This window comes from Cryptomeria japonica, chromosome 7 (genome assembly GCF_030272615.1).
Source record: "Cryptomeria japonica chromosome 7, Sugi_1.0, whole genome shotgun sequence".
NCBI lineage: Eukaryota > Viridiplantae > Streptophyta > Pinopsida > Cupressales > Cupressaceae > Cryptomeria > Cryptomeria japonica.
In genome coordinates this window covers 331,664,723-331,685,291 of record NC_081411.1, presented here as the reverse complement: position 1 = coordinate 331,685,291, position 20,569 = coordinate 331,664,723, and positions in this window count along the sequence as shown.

The window sequence follows — 20,569 nt, the reverse complement described above, 5'->3', positions numbered from 1 at the left end:
CTCACTATTCTTCTCATGGATCACCAATGTGTGTATTCATTCTTTTTTCCTTTCTTTTCTTCTCTTTGCATTTTGTTTCCATTTACATCCTTCATCTTGTGTTAGAGAACTCTCAAATCCTCACACTCTTTGTTGTGTTGGAATTGAGATTTAGTCCTCTTTCTTACCAAATGATTCTCCATTAGTTTTTGATCTCATATCAAATCTTCTTGTGAGCATTTGTCATCAATATTCTTTAACAATTCAAAGTGCTAAACATGATACCCTGTTTAAACTCACTAAAATTAGCAAGCCGAAACAGGGGGGGGCATATAGCTACCCTCGAATTTTCATCACCTTCCTTAGTAAGCATTAGGCGATTTTGTGATCTAACGTGTGTTTTGTAGGGTGCGGTTCCTAACTGTGTACTGCAGATACCGCTGGGGGCTTCGTTCGACAGACTTATGGATATATCCTTTTTCAAATAATGTTTACTTTTCTATACTTTAGCTTGCATATGCACGTAGTGTTCATATGACCGCTAAAGTGGGGGCTAAATGTAATGTCGTAAATTGTACGCACTTGCTAGGGTGGTACAATTTCACACCTAGTTTAGCACCCGCCTTGGCGCATTTTGCATTTTGCATTACATTTCCCCTTTAGCACTTAATTAATCAAATTAATTAGGTCTAAGGTTCTATTTTATCATCTCCCATATCATAAAGTTGGGCCCTTTCATTAAAGAGTGCCCTTTCCATTTTATTCCTCCAATACATCATTTAATCAAAAACCCTAATTAAGTCCTATTTTGAACTTGGGGGCTTGGTTTCGGGGGTCAAAACATCTTGAAATCACCTGTAACTTCGGGATTCTCTCTAAAATCATCATATCCGACGGCCCTGAAAATTTGGTGAAAAGTTGTCGGGACCGTGGCGCCCGGTGCACATGGTCCCGGACATTTTTCCCAAAATTTTGGGAGCACGATCCAATCATAAAATAAAGCTTAACCCCAAGAAATTGGTGGGATATTCAATCTCTAGGTCGGCCAAAATACGAATTTATGATCTAGGGTTTCCTACATAAGAGCTCTCTTTCTTCATTTGAAAGGATTCAAATTTTGGTTTTCAAGACCTCATATGCAGCGAAAGAGCAGATCTTTGAAGACTTCAACAACATTCAACATCCATCTATCAAGCATTCATCAATTTCATTCATTCATTTAGGGCTTGGAAGACATTGAAGAACAATAGGAGATTACCGACTGAAGATTGGCTTGTACCCCTCCCTTGGGGGTTGGGTATAATTTCATGTTGTTTTCATGTCTTTGCATAAGCTTCAATATATCACTTATTCATGCTTTAGATCATTTTGCATCTTGATTTGGAGCATTTACATTATCATTTACAAGCAATTAGGGTTTACTTTCTAGGTTGCTCTAGTTTGCTTTCTTGCATTTTAGGACCTTGCACACACACTAGGTCTGCACACACAATATATTTTACAATACAACTTGGCTATTCGTGGAGGTGGAAATCACTGAAGCGGGGGTTTGACTAAGGCAAAACCCTATATAGCCACCCAAACACCTTTTTAGATATAAGTGCAGGTTTCGGGACTCGGACGATGCCGCAAGTTGCAGATCCGGGAGAAGCAGACTGAGACCAACCTTCCCACCAAATTTCAGAGCAAAAGACCAGGACAGGGGCGTGGGGTGCCCTGGTCCTGCTAGGACAGGGGCGCTGGGCGCCCTGGTCCTCCTGACAGACAACATTTTCAGCATTTTTGACATCTTTTCCAGAGTGCAAAACAACAGTTTCTGGAGCAGTTTCAGGGGTAGAATCAGGACAGTGGCGCCCGCGCCCCCGTCGTGAACATTTTCATTCATATTTTAACTCTGGGTACGCATTTTCATTCTTGTCTCATCCTTGTATTTACAGCTTTCCATTGTTTAAGTTCAATTCTGCAATCTTGTCATTAGTTCCTACTTGCATTTTGGGGTTAGGGATTGAACTTGCATCATTTTATCTTTCAATTGCAACAAAGGAATAGAAATCCTAATAGGTATCCCGTGGCTCTCTCTTCCACAAAAAGAAGTAGCCAATTGTGTGATACCTCTAGGCTCTTTCGTATTCCACAAGTGTGTGGTTGAAAGTGAGATTAGGGCATGTTTGCTTAGTGTCACTTTTTCTCCCACACAATAAATAAGAGGTTTAGGAGTTTATGTCATAGACCTAGTCAAACATGGTGAAAATGAAACTATGTAAATTTGAAAAGAGACATGCCAAAAACCAAATCAAAATTTAAGAAAAAAAGCTAATTTTTTTAATTTTGTTTTGTTGTGTTGATTACTAATTTGACTGGGTGCTCTTGCACCCATTTGGAGGGAGAAAGAAATTACTTATACCAAGCTAACACCAAAAGCTCTTCTTTTGTTTCATATTATAGAAAGAGTAGTTAAGACAATTATTTTTCAGGCATTTATGAAATAGAAGTGCAATAACCAAAAGAAATATCTTTCTTTATATGCAACTAATTTTGCAAACTTGTTATATAATCCGTACAAGTTACCCTACTGCCCCAAAGGACCAAAGATAAGGAAGATATTCAACATTATGTTAATGGAAAGAAACAAGCTCTAGATCCTTTATTAGACCATTTTTATTCAAAAAGAAGGATCAATTACCTTATAGACAAGTGGTCCAAACTTAAATATGCCAATAAAACTAGACATTCTCTTGACACACAAGTGTAAAAATTAATACAAAATTTTCTTAAACTACCATATTCAAATATCATGTATTTATCACTAGATTAACCAAAGGGCTTTCTCTCCACCCTACTATATTGATGTCATTAAGCCTCATGCCTCTCTTAGATTACAACCAATACTATTATCATTAATATTAAAAATTTGTTTCTTGATTATAATCAATCTTAATCATATTGGAGCAATAACAGGGCTACCCTGTTTGGGGAAATCTGGCACATCGATGAAAGTCTGATCTCGGAGGTAACGGGGCTCAAGATGGAGGGGACCAAATTCTATAGGGATAGAAAGTACGTTGCTGAGGCCTTCAAAAACTTCCCTAAGACAGAGGATGAGAAGAGCAACCTGGAGAAGAACAATATATCATACTTCACCCCCCAACAGGTAAAACCTTTCTGGCAAAAAATTCTTAGGGCTTTAATGGAATATTTAACTGTGGATGGTAGGTTTACAAAAATTTACAATTATCACTTCGCCATCCTGAACCACTTCCACCATGGGGTGAAAATATCTTTGCCCTTCTATTTAGCCTCTTCTCTTAACGAGAGCTTGGCCGACCATATTAAAAAACCCAGTTCCTACCCTTTAGCGCACCAGGGTCTCATTCTGCTGATTTATGAATATATGAAGGATAAGACTAGGACAACAAAGGATGACCCTTTAATTCTCAATGCTCATATTTTTGAGAAAAGCATAGATTCTGATTCAACTGGGGAGACCAAAACCCCTACCCATAAAAAAGGAAGGTTTATATTATGTAGGAAGAAAAGGATGTGCTTTGTGAGGAAGAAGAGGGAAAGAATAATGAAGAAGTTTCTAAAATGGAGATCAATAAGGAGGAGAATTATGGGGAAGGAGAGGAAGGGGGCAATTATGAGAATCGTCAACCTAATATTGAAGGCTCAGAAACTGAGAAAGAGGTTCTGAAGCCTAAGGAAGGTGAAAACCCTAATGCGGAGGAGACAAAATAGAGAAAGGATTCTGCGGAAACCATTCTGGATACCGCCCGCAATTGCACCCTTGAGTTCTTCAATTTTTAGAAGTGGATGGTGGAAAACATTACCAGCATGCAGGGTAAGTAGAGGGAGTTGGAAGTTAAGATCAACAAGCTGATCAACATGTCTGACTCTGGGAAGTAGCACGAGGAGATGGAGAATAGTGAAGCAGAGGAAGAAATGGAAATGGAAGACAGGCTGGAGAAAGACTTGATTAAAGGTGACCTAAAACATCTAGAGGACGTCATCAAAATACTGAAGGAACAAGTGGAGGAGGATAAGGACAATGTCAATGCCCAGATGGCTAGAAACGAGAAAGCCATGAAAATCCTTATGGATCATAGCCTCCAGGTTCTAAAAGTCTCCTCCCAAAACATGAATGCGCTGGTGAATCATCTAGAAAAGAAATTCAGGAGAAGAACCTAGTTGTTATTGAAGATGCTCCTACTTCCAGCCTAAGCCACCAGACCCCTAGGCATAGAACCAGGCAGACTATGACGGAGAAGGAAATGAAGATGAAAGAAAGCCAGACTACTCAGGAAAATACTGATTTGAGGGAAGCGGCAAAGGCAATGATGCTTTTGGTACAAGATGCAGAAGAAACCATGAAGAATTTCTAAATTTTGTTTTTTGCTGGGCTTGGGGCCAACTTCTTGGTGGCCTTTTGCTGTTCATTCCAATGTTGCTAGTCTTTTTGCTGGTGTTTTGCTGCTGTTGTATTTTGTTGCTTTCTTGAATATCTTTCTTTTGTATCTGGGTTTCGGGTCCCTTAAAACCTGTTTTTAATTAATCAAAAACATTATTATTAATTTTCCAAAAAGACAATTATCTATATACTTTAATCATGCTATACAAATTAATATTTATTTTACTATCATTATAACTACTAACAAGGCCATTATTTAACTTTTACCTGACAACATTACTTGCATTCATTATTCGAATATCTCCTATCATTATTTATTATGATTTATAATTAATATTAATTTTAAAAGCATCATCCATGGATGGCACTAAAACTCCAATAATCCACCAAGTCATCTTGTTAAGATAACTAAGGGATCCCTCATGAGGATTTTGCACCACTTCTACTAAGTCTCACGCCTAGTAGAGGATTGGCCCTGCAAACCTTGCCATAAAACAAAATAGTTTTTGTTTCTCCCTATGTCTTTATTTAATCACCAAAACTTAAAGTTTGTTCTACTTTATTTACTCTCTATCATTTACTTATATAGTTTTATATCTATACTATGATATATATTCATATTCATACATATGCCTCTAACACATGTATACATATCTAGCATATTGAAGATATACATATATACACCATTATATTGCAGGGCTTACTTTCAACCTATTCTCAACAGTGACTATTGTACTACAAATCAATAACTTGTTTGATTCATAGACAAGCATCTCTAGTCTGCCATGGGCAATCGGTATGACTTGAGTGTGACTTTAAACATTATTATATTTTTACACACACACACACACACACACACACACACACACACACACACACACACACACTTGTGCATGTGTGTGTGTATGGGTATATATGTGTATGTATATGTATATGTATATGTATATGTGTATGCATATGTATATGCATATGTATATGTATATGTATATGTGTGTATGTGTATATATGTATGTGTGTGTGTGTGCGCGCACGCAAAACCTTTAATTTAGCATTGACATATTACAAGATTTGTGTATTATGTTTTATAATCAAATGCATGTGATTGACTCCATGCATAGGTTAATATGTATCGGTTAAGTAAGCTTATTTATTTAGATGCACTCTTGATAGATACATCTAGATACCATAACGATGAGCTTTTATATTTTATTTAATACCTTATAAAGAAGAAAATCTCTTTGTTTAACTTTTACGATGTATACAAATATGCTTGGGAACATAAAGTAATCAATAATATATCTTATCACTTTTAATTTAGTCTTTATGATTAATCTTATTTCCTCAAGACATGTGATTTTAATTAAATAAACTTATCATCTATGTTGAAGTGATTCAAAGAAGAATTTATATACACCAAAAATACCAGAAGTCTATAGGATACATCTAAACAAGTGGATGCATATTGCTATGAAATATTTGAAGGGCAAAATAACTTTGCATATTGCTATGAAATATTTGGAGGGTAAAGAAACTTATATTAAGTTAATACAAGAATATCATTTTTAGTTTCATATTACAACAAGAGTAGTTAAGATAATTGTTTTCCAAACTTATTTATGAAATAAAAGTGCAATGCCTAAAGAAATATCTTCCTTTATATTTCAACTAATTTTACAAATTCATTACCTATGTGTACAAGTTAGCCTAGTGTCTACAAGGACCAAAGCTAAGGAAGGTATTCAAGATTATGTCAATGAAAAGAAATGTGCTCCAAAACCTTTATTTACACCATTGTTCTTCAAAAAGAGGGATCGAGCACCTTATAGACAAGTGGTATAATCTTAAATACACCAGTGAAACTAGACTTGCTCTTGACACCCAAGTGTAAAAATTTATACAACCTTTTCTTAAACTACCATATTCAAAACATCATGTGTTCATCATTATCTATATAGCCAATGAAAAAGAATCAACAAGAGCTTTCTCTCCACCCTACCATATTGGCATCATGAAACCACATGGTATCTAGCCAAACCCTCAACCAAGAAAAATAAACATTATGCACCATGAGATCAACAGTGCTAGCTTATTTAATAACATATTTATCATTAAACAACACATCTTTCTAGTATTCTCTCTAAATCATCTTTCTTATACTCAAAAGATAGAACAAGCAACTTCCTTATTATTAAGCATACGAAAGGGGAAAGTGACTTATCTCTCTACAAGCTCCACACTTGGATTTATATCTTCATATGCAGTATCATCTTCCCAAACTCTCACCTCTCCTACAACAAAGATTCTCCTAAAGGAAAAGTGGACAATGCCCAAATCCCAAGTCTCACAAAGATATAAATGAGTTTTAGAACCAACACATTGGCCCAAAAGTTCTCACACATGTGTTAGGTCTTGGGGTGTGTGGGGTATACTTGTACACTCTTTTTAGCACCACTTGTGTCTTACACATGTGTGAGCCCTGTTGCTAATCCCAAGTCCATTAATAAACTTTGGGGAGTGGAAGGTTGTCCTCAAGCCCCCATACTTCAAACTCATCATATTTATAAATGAGGGTTTTGAGGAATTTTATCATACCCCAAGGACAAGGCCGCATGTCAATAAGGTCCCCATATCATAGGTATAGACCTTAGGGGTTTATTTTTTTCTCAAAGATCAAGGGAATTGACCACTTGACTTTATTTAAGGACTCATTCTTAGGTCCATCCAAGTTTAAACTTAACTAAGGGTTTCCAACCTTAACCTAACTTACCTCATATGGTTTATGATTAGATGCCCTCTTAAACACAATCACACCAACAATAATAACCAAGCATTACCTTCTAATTCAGATAGGGATACACTTGTAACTTCTCAAAGATGTATTTGATTCAATTTTAATATTTCTCTATCTTTCTATCTTCATACTTAGTTTCTTGCATAATACACTCATAAGTATAGTTAGATTGCCATAATAAATCATACTAGTTGTTAGCCAGATTCATATAATCTTGTGAGAGTTGAGAAATACAACACCATAGGAGTCCAAATGATCTCTGCAAGTTGAAATAAACCCATTACAAGGAGAAGCAAGGAAGCAATAGAGAAAAACCAAATACATAGAAAATGCTCAAAACAATGAGAGCTCTGTATTCACAAAAATGTGTAATAGAATCAATCATACAAAGAAAAGAATTAACCTCTAATAGGTCAAGAAACCCTAAAAGGGAAAACCCTAGGCTACACATAATAATTAATAAAAGAATTAATTATTATGCACCTAATGTTAGCTTAAGTGTAAAAGAGATAAAGGGGAACTTAATTAATTAAACAAATGTCATTTAATTAATCAAGTAAAGACCCGATTACTCTAACACCCCCCCTTAAGCTAGACTTAGAGAGAAGCTAAAACATAGAACAACTACTAAAAGCAGGAAAGATGGGTCCTGGCAACAAGGCCTAATCAGGTACCCAAATACAATGAAATCTTTATGAAATGGAGAAAAAGGAGAAAACCCAACGGGAAAAAAATCCTCTCCAAAAAAAGATAAAAGAACATGCTGAAAGAAATAAGAAGGAAGGAAGGAAGGAAGGCCTCATAAAGACCCACCAAGGACAACTTCCTGCACCCCAAGCATAGAGCACAACTGAAGATAGCATGGTGATGTAAAAGGTTTCATGAAGATTTCTGCAACCTGCTTAGCAGTGGGAATGCACTCTAGAATGAGAGAACCATCCTGAATCAACTGGCGGATGAAATGCATGTGAAGCTCAATGTGCTTCATCCACTGATGCTCTACTGGGTTTCAAGAAATGTGAATAGTACTCTGATTGTCACACCAGAATAAAGGGACTATCAGAAGGAAAACCAAACTCAGTCATCAACTATTGAAGCCATAAGATCTCCTGACTGGGGATCACAATAGCTCAGTACTCAGCCTCTATAGAGGATAATGCATGAGCAGTCTACTTCTTGCAAGACCATGTGATAGGACCAGAGCCAAGATACAAAACAAAGCTAGAAGTAGACTTCTAATCATTGACATCACCAACTCAATCTGAGTTAGTGTAGCCAACAATGTGAGGTTCCCTTGATGTGTAGTGAATGTCATGAGAAATAGAGCCCTGAATGTACTACAAAATATGTTTGGCAGCTTGCCAATGACTCTCATCAGGATCATGGGAGAATTGAGAGACAAGGCCAATCACAAAGGAAAGATCAGGACGAGTGTGTGTTAGGTACAACAAACTGCCAACCAACTGCCTACAAAGTATAGAATCTACAGATGGAGTGGAGCAAGTAGTAAACTAAACAACCCCTAACTGAAAAGGAGTGGGAGAAGGCTTGTAATCAAGCATGTCAAGAGCATACTTCTGCTAGTAAATGAAGATCCCATCAGAAGGCTGAATCACCTGAAGACCAAGAAAATAGTGCAGAAGACCGAGATCTGTCATCTCAAACTGGTCCATCAAGGCTTGCTGAACATGCTAAATCATAGAGGATGAGCTACGTATGATGAGGAGATCATTAACATATAGCACAAGAATCAGGATCTCACCCTCAAGAAGCTAAATGTATACTGTGTGATCAGAATGACAATGGGTGAAACCAGTGGAGAACAAGAAAGAGTCCATCTTCTCATACCAAGCCTAAGGGGCCTGTATGAGACCATAAAATGAATGCCAAAGTCTGAAAATCAAAGAACTGTCCTGCACAAATCCCAAAGGCTGCTCCATATAGATTTCCTCTTGTAGGTCTCCATGCAAGAAAGCACTCTTCACATCCATTTGAAAAACGGGCCATCCCCTAGAAGCTGCAAGAGATATTACAAAGCGAATAGAGTTCATCTTGGTGACATGGGCAAATGTCTCAGAGTAATCAATACCCTCAACCTGCGAGAAACCCTTCGCAACAAGACGTGCTTTGTACTTATCAATCGAACCATCAATATCATACTTAGTGCGATACAACCAACAACACCAAAATATCTTTCTACCCTTAGGAAGAGGACAAAGATCCCAAGTATTATTCCTCATCAAAGAAGAATACTCCTCCATAGCACAATCCCACTGAGGGTGTCTTGTAGCCTTTGAAAAACTTCTGAGTATCATCTAAAATGGCATGACTCAAAAGACTAGAACCCACATTATGAGAATGGGTCTGACAAGTATCTGAAGGATCACCGACCATAGATCCCGTCGCCTCAATAGTAAAGCGAGCCTACTTGGGCATTTAAGGTTGAGCAAGTGGAGGTGGGGATGGTGTATCATCAACAACACCATTAGAATCATCCTCAAAATAATCTTGAAGAGATGCAGTGGGAGGAGTAGGTAGAGGAGTAGACACTAGAGATAGGGTATCCACTGTGGGAAGGCACTCATCAAACTGAACATCCCATTGAAACAGGACCTCTCTGGAATCAGGATCAAACAACCTGTACACCTTAACATCCTCACAGTAGCCAACAAAAGTAAGGGGGTCAGCTCTTTCACTCCATTGCTTTCCTTTGAGCATCAGGAATAAATGCCCATGTCTCACTAGAAAATACTCAGAAAAAAGAAACATTGGGCTTGTCATGAGACCAAGCCTCCTCAGGATTCATATGTCGAATCACCTTGTGAGGCATCCAATTCTGAATGTAGTTGGCACAATTGACCGCCTCAGCCCAAAAAGATGAATCCATGGACCTAGACTAAATCATACAATTTGCCATCTCCCGTAAAGTTTCGTTCTCTCAGTGACACCATTCTGTTGAGGGGTGTAGGGAACAATAAACTAATGTTGTAAACCATGCTCAGTGCAAAAATATCTGAAAGCCTCATTCACATACTCCCCCCCATTATCTATACGTATCCACCGAATAGAACAAGACTGCTTCTGTACAAATATCTTGAAGATTCAAAATGAATCAAAGACATCAGACTTGTACTTAAGCAAGTACACCCATGTGTGTCTGGAGAAGTCATCAATAAATGTGAGTACATACTTGGCCCTAGAAATAGGAGTAGGGAATGACATGAGGTCACTGTGAACCAACTCCAAAGGTGCCGAAGCATGAGGGGCTCTTCCCTTAAGAAAGGGATCCCTATGATGCTTGCCAAGCACACAACCATGACAAACACCATTAGTGCAGGAAATATGTGGGAGCCCAAGAACAAGTGTTTGTGTACTCATCTACTGAAGATATCTGTAATTGACATGGCCCAAGCTCTCATGCCAAATCTTACTCACTGAATTTTCATGTGCTATAAGAGATGAACCTGCACCCACAGAGGGCTCAAATCCATCAAATCTGTAAAGATGAGATGCAGTATCAACACTCCCAGTAGCCACAACCAAATCAGAGACATGGAGGTCCCGAATAGCCACATCATGTGGTGAGAAATCAACTGTCTTACCAAAGCCAAAATGGCAAATATGATAAATGGACGGGAGGTTCGTCGAGATGTAGGAACAACCAGAACATCTTGCAGAGTGCCCCCATCCAAAGAGATAGAACCTGAACCCAAGACTGAAAGCTAAACTGAGTCACCCACTGCAATATGTGAAATACCACAAGAGGCAAGAGAAGTAACCAACTGCTGAGTGTGAGTCATATGGTGAGAAGTGCCAGAATCTAAAATCCAAGTGGACCCATAGGTTGAAGCTCGAGTAGTGAGAGCATGACCTTTCCTTGTGGAATGAGAAGATGCCTAAGGTGTGGAGATGAGATGCTATTGTATGGCTTCCTCTAAAGCCTCTAAGCATTTCCAACACCTGGAAACTAGATGTCCTCCCTTACCACAAAAATTGCTAGTATCGCCTAATTTCTTCTTAGTCTTGGAGGAAGACTTGCCAGACTATGAAGATTTCCCATGTTTTGGAGGAAATTATGGTTTAGAATCAGACTTTGGAGGTGGCTTGGAGAAATGCCCACTACCTACAGAATTCTTCTTTGGCTTTGGTTTCTGCTTTGGCTTCTCCTTAGATGACTGAGCAACCAAATCTTTGTTCTTGGACCCTGAGAGCATGTCCAGTTGAGAAAGGTGAGACTGCTCACGAGACAGATGCTCACAAAACACATCAAACGTAGGCATGTTAAAACGAGCACCCAAGCCATCCATGGTGGAGTAGAAAGTAAAGGCAAAAAATTGAAAATGACCCCGAAGCTTCAAAAGGATCAAGTGAATACACTCTATGTCTGTCTTGGTCTTTCCAGACCACTAGAGAACAGATTTGGTAGTCTTGAATTTGTTCAAAAAATCTTCAATGGTGGGAAAGGAATCAGGTGACAAGGAAACCAACTCTGCCTCAATATGTAATGCTTGGATCTCATTAACTCTCCCGAAGAGAGTCTCAAAATTCAACCACATATCACGAGGAGTGAGAAACTCATCAAGGTGAAACATAAGACTGCCATAAACATGTAAAGAGAGCAAACCCATGGCCTCATCTATCTTATTTCTATGGTGAATAATCTCAAAAGGATGCTACAACAAAGGCTGAACCTCATCCAAACAAGACCACAACCCTCATGCCCGAAGAATTCTCATGATGTGAGGCTTCCAGGTGTGATAGTTGTGTGATGTCAACAACTCAACTGAAGGATCTTCCATGAAATTCTACATTTGTACCTGCTTGTATTTTTATTATTATGTGATCTTTCAGAATAGACAAAAGATGTAGAAGGGTTTGTTGGTTTTGAGAGTTTTGGTGTTCTAGAGTTCTGAGATAAATGACAGAAAGTGAGAAAAAAAACACCCCCCCATACGAGATAAACCCAAACCCTAGTACATACTGGTGAGAAGGAAGTAGTGCATAAGAAAAAAAGATTCAAATTGAAATCTCATGTACCTGATGAAAAAAATGAGAAATAAGATCACATATTTGAATAGAGCATGCTGAGAGATTTCCAATGCCTATTCATTTTTGAAAAATGAAGTCTGTTTGCCCATTCTATGACCCCGGAAGTGCAAAAAAGTGACCCCACTTTGATTGGAAAAAAGTATAGTCAAACATCCAAATTGGAAAACAATTCCAATACCACAAGGTCTAGTTGGGAACCAGCTTTTTGATGCCTATTCATTTTTAAAAAAATGACTCTGCATGCTCAAGTTATGAAGAAAAAATCAAACCCCCAAAAAGGCAAGAGGGAGGCTGTTTGGTGGCAAGTCCGAGTGGAGGTGGCCCGTGGGCAGTGCTTCGGTGGTGAAGTGGTAGAGTTGAGTGGTGATGGGGCTGCAACGATGAGTGGGTGGTGTAGGGCAGTCGGAGAGGAGGTCGATGATGACTAGAGACCGGCAGGGAAGAGCCGGCGGACGGGGGTCGGTGTGTTGGGCCCGCACTGACAGGGCTGGCAACCGTACTGTCAGGCCGACGGTGCTCCAAACCAAAAGATTTTTTGATTTAAAAAAAAAAAATTGTCTTCTCTTTTTTAATGTTTTTTAAAATATTTTTTTCAAAAAATAAAACAACTTTTGGCATGCCATAAAAAAGGCAATTTTTGTTAAAATTTTTCTTCTCGAGGTACGTGCTAGGGTCGTACGGCCTGGTACATAAAAAATACCCCTAGAGGCTTAGGTGTTGAAAGTGGTCAATTTTTATATGACCATAGGGGTTTTGGGCCTTCTGAGCATGATGGTGAGGTCCGTTTAGGTCCAAAGTGCTCAGAAAAAAGGCCTATCCCTAGGTGCACAAAAAAACTTTTGAAAAAAAACTAGATCTACTTTCAATGCAAAAAACTCAAAACAAGAACATGTAGCTGCAAATCTGAAGCTCTGATACCATGTGAGAGTTGAGAAATACAACACCAGAGGAGCCCAAATGATCTCTGCAAGATAAAATAAACCTGTTACAAGGAGAAGCAAGGAAGCAATAGAGAAAAACCAAATACACAAAAAATGCTCAAAAAGATGAGAGCTCTGTATTCACAAAAATGTGTAATAGAATTAATCATACAAAGAAAATAATTAACCTCTAATAGGTCAAGAAAACTTAAAAGGGAAAACTTGAGGCTTGCACATAATATTAATAAAAGAATTAATTATTATGAACCTAATGTTAGCTTAAGTGTAAAAGAGATAAAGGGGAGCTTAATTAATTAAACAAATATAATTTAATTAATCAAGTAAAGATCCGATTACTCTAACAAATCTTACTTGTGAAATATTTACTTAGTATGAAACTAGAGTGTTCAACTCTTCATTTTTTAGAGAGTGGAACTAGCATAACACAACTTGACATAGCTTGCTAGACTATTGTGTCTCTCCCTCTTTACATGAATCATACAACATAACATAACTTTTTGTCCCATGAGAATTCATGTTCTCTTGGGTCACCTACCATAACACAACTTGCTAGAATGTATATTCCATGGGCTCTTTTACTCTTCTTCTCATGGATCACCTAACATAGTGCAACTTGCTAGCCTATGGCATTCATGTTATCTCTTTTCTCCTCCACATAAGCTCAAAGATTAACTATTTGTGGAGCATGGTTCAGCACTTGATGCATGATATTTCTCTTTTTATGTGAGCACTTATGTTCTTGTGATAACATTCTGAGAATGATATTAGTGATTGAGACATTTGATTATCAAGGTCTCTTCAACCGATTGACTTGGAGCCTTTTTGTTTTAGTACCAACCCCTTTGTGTTGTGTGTCTTTTGTCTTCATTTTTATTTGTTAGTATTTTTTGTATTTGTTTTGTTTTGTGTGTCATTGCATGTCATTGTGTGAATTAAGATCCTAAGATTGGGGGCTTGGTTCCTTAAAATTAGTGACATCTTATCTCCTTGAGATCTCGCTCTTAAGTGCTCCTCTTTCTCATCTTTATACTTTACCATGAGTATCTGAAAAGCCTCATACTCCCATTAAAGTGGGGGCCAAATGTAGCATTGTAAATTGTAACCAGTACAATTAACACATCATGATTGTGCTCCTACTTTAGTGTGTCCCATTTTCATTCCCCCTATGCCTATTTTGGTCCCATTTTTCTCTGACCCTAATGTCACCTATTGAAACTATTGGGTGGGTCCCATTTTGGATCTATCCTCTTTCAATCTCTTAGTTTCTGGTCCTAATTTTTGAGGACCAGGGTTCTCCATGCCTTGGTCTTGGACTAGGGTGCCCCATAGTGCCCCAGTCCTCTTAATCAAGTACTAACTTGGGATTGGGTAGGTACTCCCTTCCTCGATGGCATTTGGCCCCATGGTTACACTTGATCATTGTAGGTTAGCCTATTCAATAATTTACCTAGATAAACCTATATAAAGACATCCTATCAGTTCATTTTAGATCTAAGTATCCATCTATCACATACCTTATCATTTGTGCATCTACAAAGCATTCATCACCAAGAATTTTTAGACATCACAGGCTGAATTTCATCCTTCAAGAATTGTGGAGAAAAGTTGCATCAATCTTCATGCAAGCATGTGTGTGTAATTAGGTCTTTCATATTCATTTGTTTATTATGACATTACATTCAACATTTATGATTACATTCAAAGAGCATTGCATCATCATTAACAATTGTAGATCTACGGTATATCTCCTAGCATTTACTTTAGTATTTACATTATTCAACTCAAGTTTAATTCCTAAACCGAGGTTCAACCTAAGGAAAACACCTATCCACAACCTTGTTTAATTTATTTTTGTGTGCACTAGGATTCTAACAAAGTCGACATTGATGAATAATTTTAGCTTTCAACTTTGGAGGGCCAGGGCAAATCTATACTATCCAGTCTTGAAAAATTAGGTTCAACTTCTAGGAACAAGTTCTAAATATCTTAATATTTTCCTAGATCCTAGTTTGTGGCTCCCTGGGATATTTGTAGCAGTTTATTTTTGACAATTTACTTCAGTCATTCCTTATTTTACCCTAATTTCACAATTACCTTCCAATTTCAACTAAGAAGGAGGGTAACAAATAAATATCCAATGAATCTAATTGAAATTTTAGCCCTTTCCGTATTTGGATTGTGGTTAGATCTATTGGTTCACCCTCTCTTTCAGTGTAGTGTTCCCTAAGGTAAAATTACTGGTCTTGCTATCTTAATTGGTGAAATCCTAGTTTTCCACCATTACATGTAGATAAATAGTTAGATTTGAGAGGATAGAATTGAGCATTGCCACTCTTCCAACCCATGATAACCACTTCCTTTTCCATGAAGAAATATTTTTATCCAGTTTCTCTTCAGTAGGGTCCCAGATTTTGGTAGACGTGATCCCTTTGTCAAGAGGATGACCCAAGTAAGTGCATGGTAACTTTCCAAGTTTAAAACCCAAATTATTTAAAATATCTCTTTCCTCTAATGGTTTGATGAAGAAAAAGAAAATTTTAGAATTTCTTGACTTATTAGCTAACATGAAGCCTTCAAGTAATGGTTGAGGATATTCTTAAAGCAACCTACCTCTTGCTTGTCCCCTTCTCTAAAGGGCATAATATCATAATAGACTGTTGATGGGAGATAGCTTGCACTGAATTGGTTATCATAATACTTCTAATTAATCTTATTTCTTGAGCCCTCTTAATAGATCTACCTAAATCCTCTACCATTATGATAAATAGAAAATGGGAGATTAGGTTCCCTTGCCTTAATCCTCTAGACAAATCAAAGAAACACTCATGGGAACCATTAACAAGATCTACAAATCGATGGCTAGAAATATATAAGAAAATCAAATTGATCCATTAATTGTAGAAGCCAAAGGCCGCTAATCAACTTTATCATATGATTTCTTAATATCAAGCTTAATTAACATACTTGATTGTTTGTTGTTTTGTATGGAATGAATAACTTCTTGAGATATTATCACCCCATCTAGAAGAGATCTTCCAAGAACAAAACATGTTTTCTCTTTGAAAATGATAGATGGAAGAATATTCTTCAATCTATTGGCCAAGGCTTTAACCAATATATTATATAAGGTGTTGTAAAGAGAGATACGTCTAAAATCATCCAAAATCATAACATTTTACTTATTTGGTATTAGTACAATGAAGGTGTTGTTTATCTTTCTCAAGAACCTTCCTGAGGTTCTAGCAACTTCTAGAGCCTCCACAAGCTCCACCCCTAGGATATGCAAACAATTTTGGAAAAAACTTGTTGGGAAACCATACGGTCCAAGTGCTTTATTTGGATGCAATTGCTTAAGATCTCATTCTATCTCTAAGACTATAATGTTTTTTGTAAGCATCTTATTTTTATCCTGCAAAACTAGCCTAGGAATATCCCCCAATAGAGATGATTGAGAAAGATAATTTGATCCCTCCTAGTTGTTTAAAATATTGTCAAAAAAAGAGATGAATTCCTCATCAATACCCTCTAGATCTTCTCTAAAGATGCCAACACCACCTCTTAATTTTATAATCCTATTGATAAATTTTTTCAACTTTGTGATATTATAGAAAAAATTCAAATTTTAATCTCCTTTTGCCAACCAACTCTCCATTGTTTTTTGCCTCTAGAATATTTACTCCTTTACCAACACCATTTCATTTTGACCTAACATCTCTATATTCAATTCCTCAAAAGATTCCTCAATATTACTCTTAGTTGAAAATATATTTTTGAAATATTCCCTATTCTAGTTTAAGTTTTTGCTTGATTGATTTTAGTTTAGAGACAAATTAAAAAAGCTTTGAACCTTCAAATTTCTCCTCCCCCACCAAATTTCAATTAGTTCAATGAATTTACTATGGACTTCATCCACATCTTTTAAAAATTGAAGGGATAGTTCTGGGGTTTTTTTGTCACCTGTAATGTTCAGTTGCATAAGACAATGGTCTGACCCTAGGAGTGCTAATATGGAGGACTTCATATCAAAAGGAAAAGTTGACAAATCCCCCTTGAAGAGAAACCTATCAAGTTTCTCAGCTATATGATTGAATCCCAATATCTTGTTATGCTAGGTATAAATACCTGATGCTCTACAAAAAGGATATGTTAGGGGACACAAAAACACACAATATCAAACGTTAATGATGTTAGTCTTAAATCAGAAACAAAAGACAAAGGAAATCACTATCCTAAGCAAGCATATCAAGAGGGATATCAAACATCTAATAGAAAGCATAACAAAATGAAGGAATGCAATAAAACATCCCCAAATGCCCTCCAACATGCTTGCAACTGCTCCTCCCTTGTTCCTCTCCTCTCTAAGTTCCAAATGAGTGTAGCTCTCAGTAGCTTTTTGCTCTATTCTAGATGTCTTATGGAGATTCAAGATTTTAGAATAAAAAGTATGATAATGCAAATGTAAACAAGCTAAATATGAGAGATTATTTAATTATCTAATGTTAATTTTAGCTAAAAATAACGAAAGGTGAATGTTCCTAAATGCTCTCTCAAATTTCACTATAACTTAGATGCATACAAGATTTCTGGATTATGGCTAGATGCTAGATACTTGAGGATTTGAAAATTAGGAATGTGAGCTCTATTTATAGATAAAATGGAGCAATGGATGGTTGAGATTGAGTAATCTCAACAAGGGTTAGGATTGCTGGGTTTATGATCCATGTGAGGGCTTTCAATCCAATCCCAGGATGACAAATGTCATCATGAGATGGCTTGAGAGGAGAAGAATCCAATCCCAGGATGACAAATGTCATCATGAGATGGCTTGAGAGGAGAAGGAAGAAGCATTAAATGCTTGACATGACTTGCATTTGTAGGAGAATGCAAGTGTGGGGGGGGGGTAGTTTAGGGATTTAAATAAATGTTTTAATTATTTATTTAAAAGAGGAAAGGGGGTTAAATTAAATAAACATGATTTATTCATTTAATTGATTTTGAGTGTGGCTTAATGAATTAATTTAAATAAATTGAATAATTTATTTAATTAATAAGAGAAGGGGTTAAGGATGAATTAATTAAACATTAATTTAATTAACTGGTGACTGATGGTTTTAATAATCAAATAAATAGTAAATGATCATTTAACTAAATGGACAGATTTATGTGACTACATTTGCCTTTATGGCTTCATTTCAAAGAAAGAAAATATGTTGAATAAAATGCCCCATAAATGTTAATTTAGTGGGTGGTATGCCCCCTCGAGAGATGGGCCAAAAAAATTTCAAAAAATTAGGCAATCTCTCGAAAAAGGATGAAAAGTGGAGGGGAGGTAGAATAGAAAAATTAGAAATAAAGGTGAAAGAACAAGAGAAAATGGAGTTAAGACGGAGAAATTGCAAGCCAGTGAGTACCCTTAGGTCATGTAGGAGATATGGTGCAAATGCGGTGTGTGCTTTCGATGGATGCTGTATAATTGATCAAAATTGGTTGGACAATCTGGTGCAATCGGTTAAATTGCCCCAGTCGAGTCAAAGTGTGACAATTGATGTCAGTTGTTCACTTGGATAGGATAAAGTCCGAGTAAGTGAATCAAAGTGAACTATTGGTAACTTAGATAATTGATGTAATCGTCCGATAAAGTCAAGATATATGAAGCAAAATACTCGTTGAGACTTGGACAATTGATGTAATTGTCCGTTTTGATTGTGTTTGATTCGTTGATCAATTGATAGTGTTTGTGTGTGATGGATGGTTGTTTGATGAATCATAGTAGCCCCATTGAGACTAGGTCATTATGAGAAATGTCTATTGTAGTCTAGGTTTTCCATGATCGATTACCTGTTGAGACCCAAAGATACATGATCAAAGTATCTGTTGATAGTCTAGGTGTGCGGGAGTCGATGTGCCTATGTAGACAGAGTAACTGGTTTGATTGGGTTGATGGGAACCGATGCAGGGTATGCAATTTATGATGATGACCTAGATAGGGAGGGTGAGGGGGGGTAATTCAATGTTAGATAGAAGGTATGGAGGACCTAGGACCCATTCCTATGTGAGAGGAGAAAAATAGAGTATACATTGTTATGACTATGTATGAATGATATGCAGTTATTATGAATGCATGGATGGATGGAATGCAACATAATGCAATATATACATATGAGATGAAATGACGATCCATAGTGCTTTATTTTTCATCATTGATCATGGTAGTATCAATCTTGAATGAGGAAGTAGGAACCAAGTTTGGAGCATTTCACCTACAAGAAAGCATTTGAAGACAAGTAAAAGAATGGGACCCTCCATTCCGGTTCATGTGCAGATAGTCGAGGTATATGCTGTAGTTAGTAAGCTATAGTGATCCATGACTAGATTTTTGCATATGATCACGTAGCTTAGTGAACTTCCCACGTAGACACCATTAGTACATGCCCCAGAACTTCATTGGAACAATTCGCAAATAATAAACAAAACAATACTTATGAACCATCCCAGCTACTCTAATAACTTGTGGATATCTCGGAGTAGCGTAGGAACCTGATATAAATGAATAAATAACTAACAAACAAACTAAGTACTTGATAGCTTAAACAAGATTTTCTTGTCAAAGAAAATGTTATCACATGTCTTTGTTTTGGTAAGGAAGGATACATCCTCGTTAAGACAGTTGTGTGCACCTGTGTTGATTGTGTGGTTGATTTGATAAGTGATCATTATTTGAGTAGCTCAAAATGTTTGTTTGGTGTATGTTGCGATGTGTATGTACAAAGGATTTTATGTGTTGCCATGTTTTTGATCGATGATTTTTTTTTTTGATGTTTAATCATGTTTTTGGATTTTGTGAGTGTTTTTGAATGTTTTTGGTATTTTGTGAGTGTTTTTAAATGTTTTTGGTATTATTTCTAGACAATTTTGAATGAAGAACTCAATGAATCACAATTAATGTAGAATCCACTTCCATCAATAGGTTAAGAGCATTGAGGCATTACTATGAAAAGCAGGATGCAGGACGCATGAAGTAATAACCCTGATTGCAAATCAATAATAAGCCATGGTTTGAATGATGGATGAATGGATGTGATCGCAACAAGTCTGAAAGACAATGGAGCTATAGCCTTTACGAGTGGTGCCTATTTTCTAGGTTTTCACCATCACACTTACCCAAGGTGCCACCCGAGTGGTTGATCACCATTTGGATGAATGATTTTTCTTTACTATTTTCTGATTTGATTTGATTTTTTATTTTTTTTGTATTTTCTTCAGGACATTTTTTTTGAATGTTTTTGGTTTTTTTTTTGGTATGTATTGGAGCCTGATGCTCTACACAACTTATGTATGAAACCGTTTGAGGTCCATGTTGTTGATTGGATTTGCTAGCAGTTCTCCTTCTAAAATAGCCAA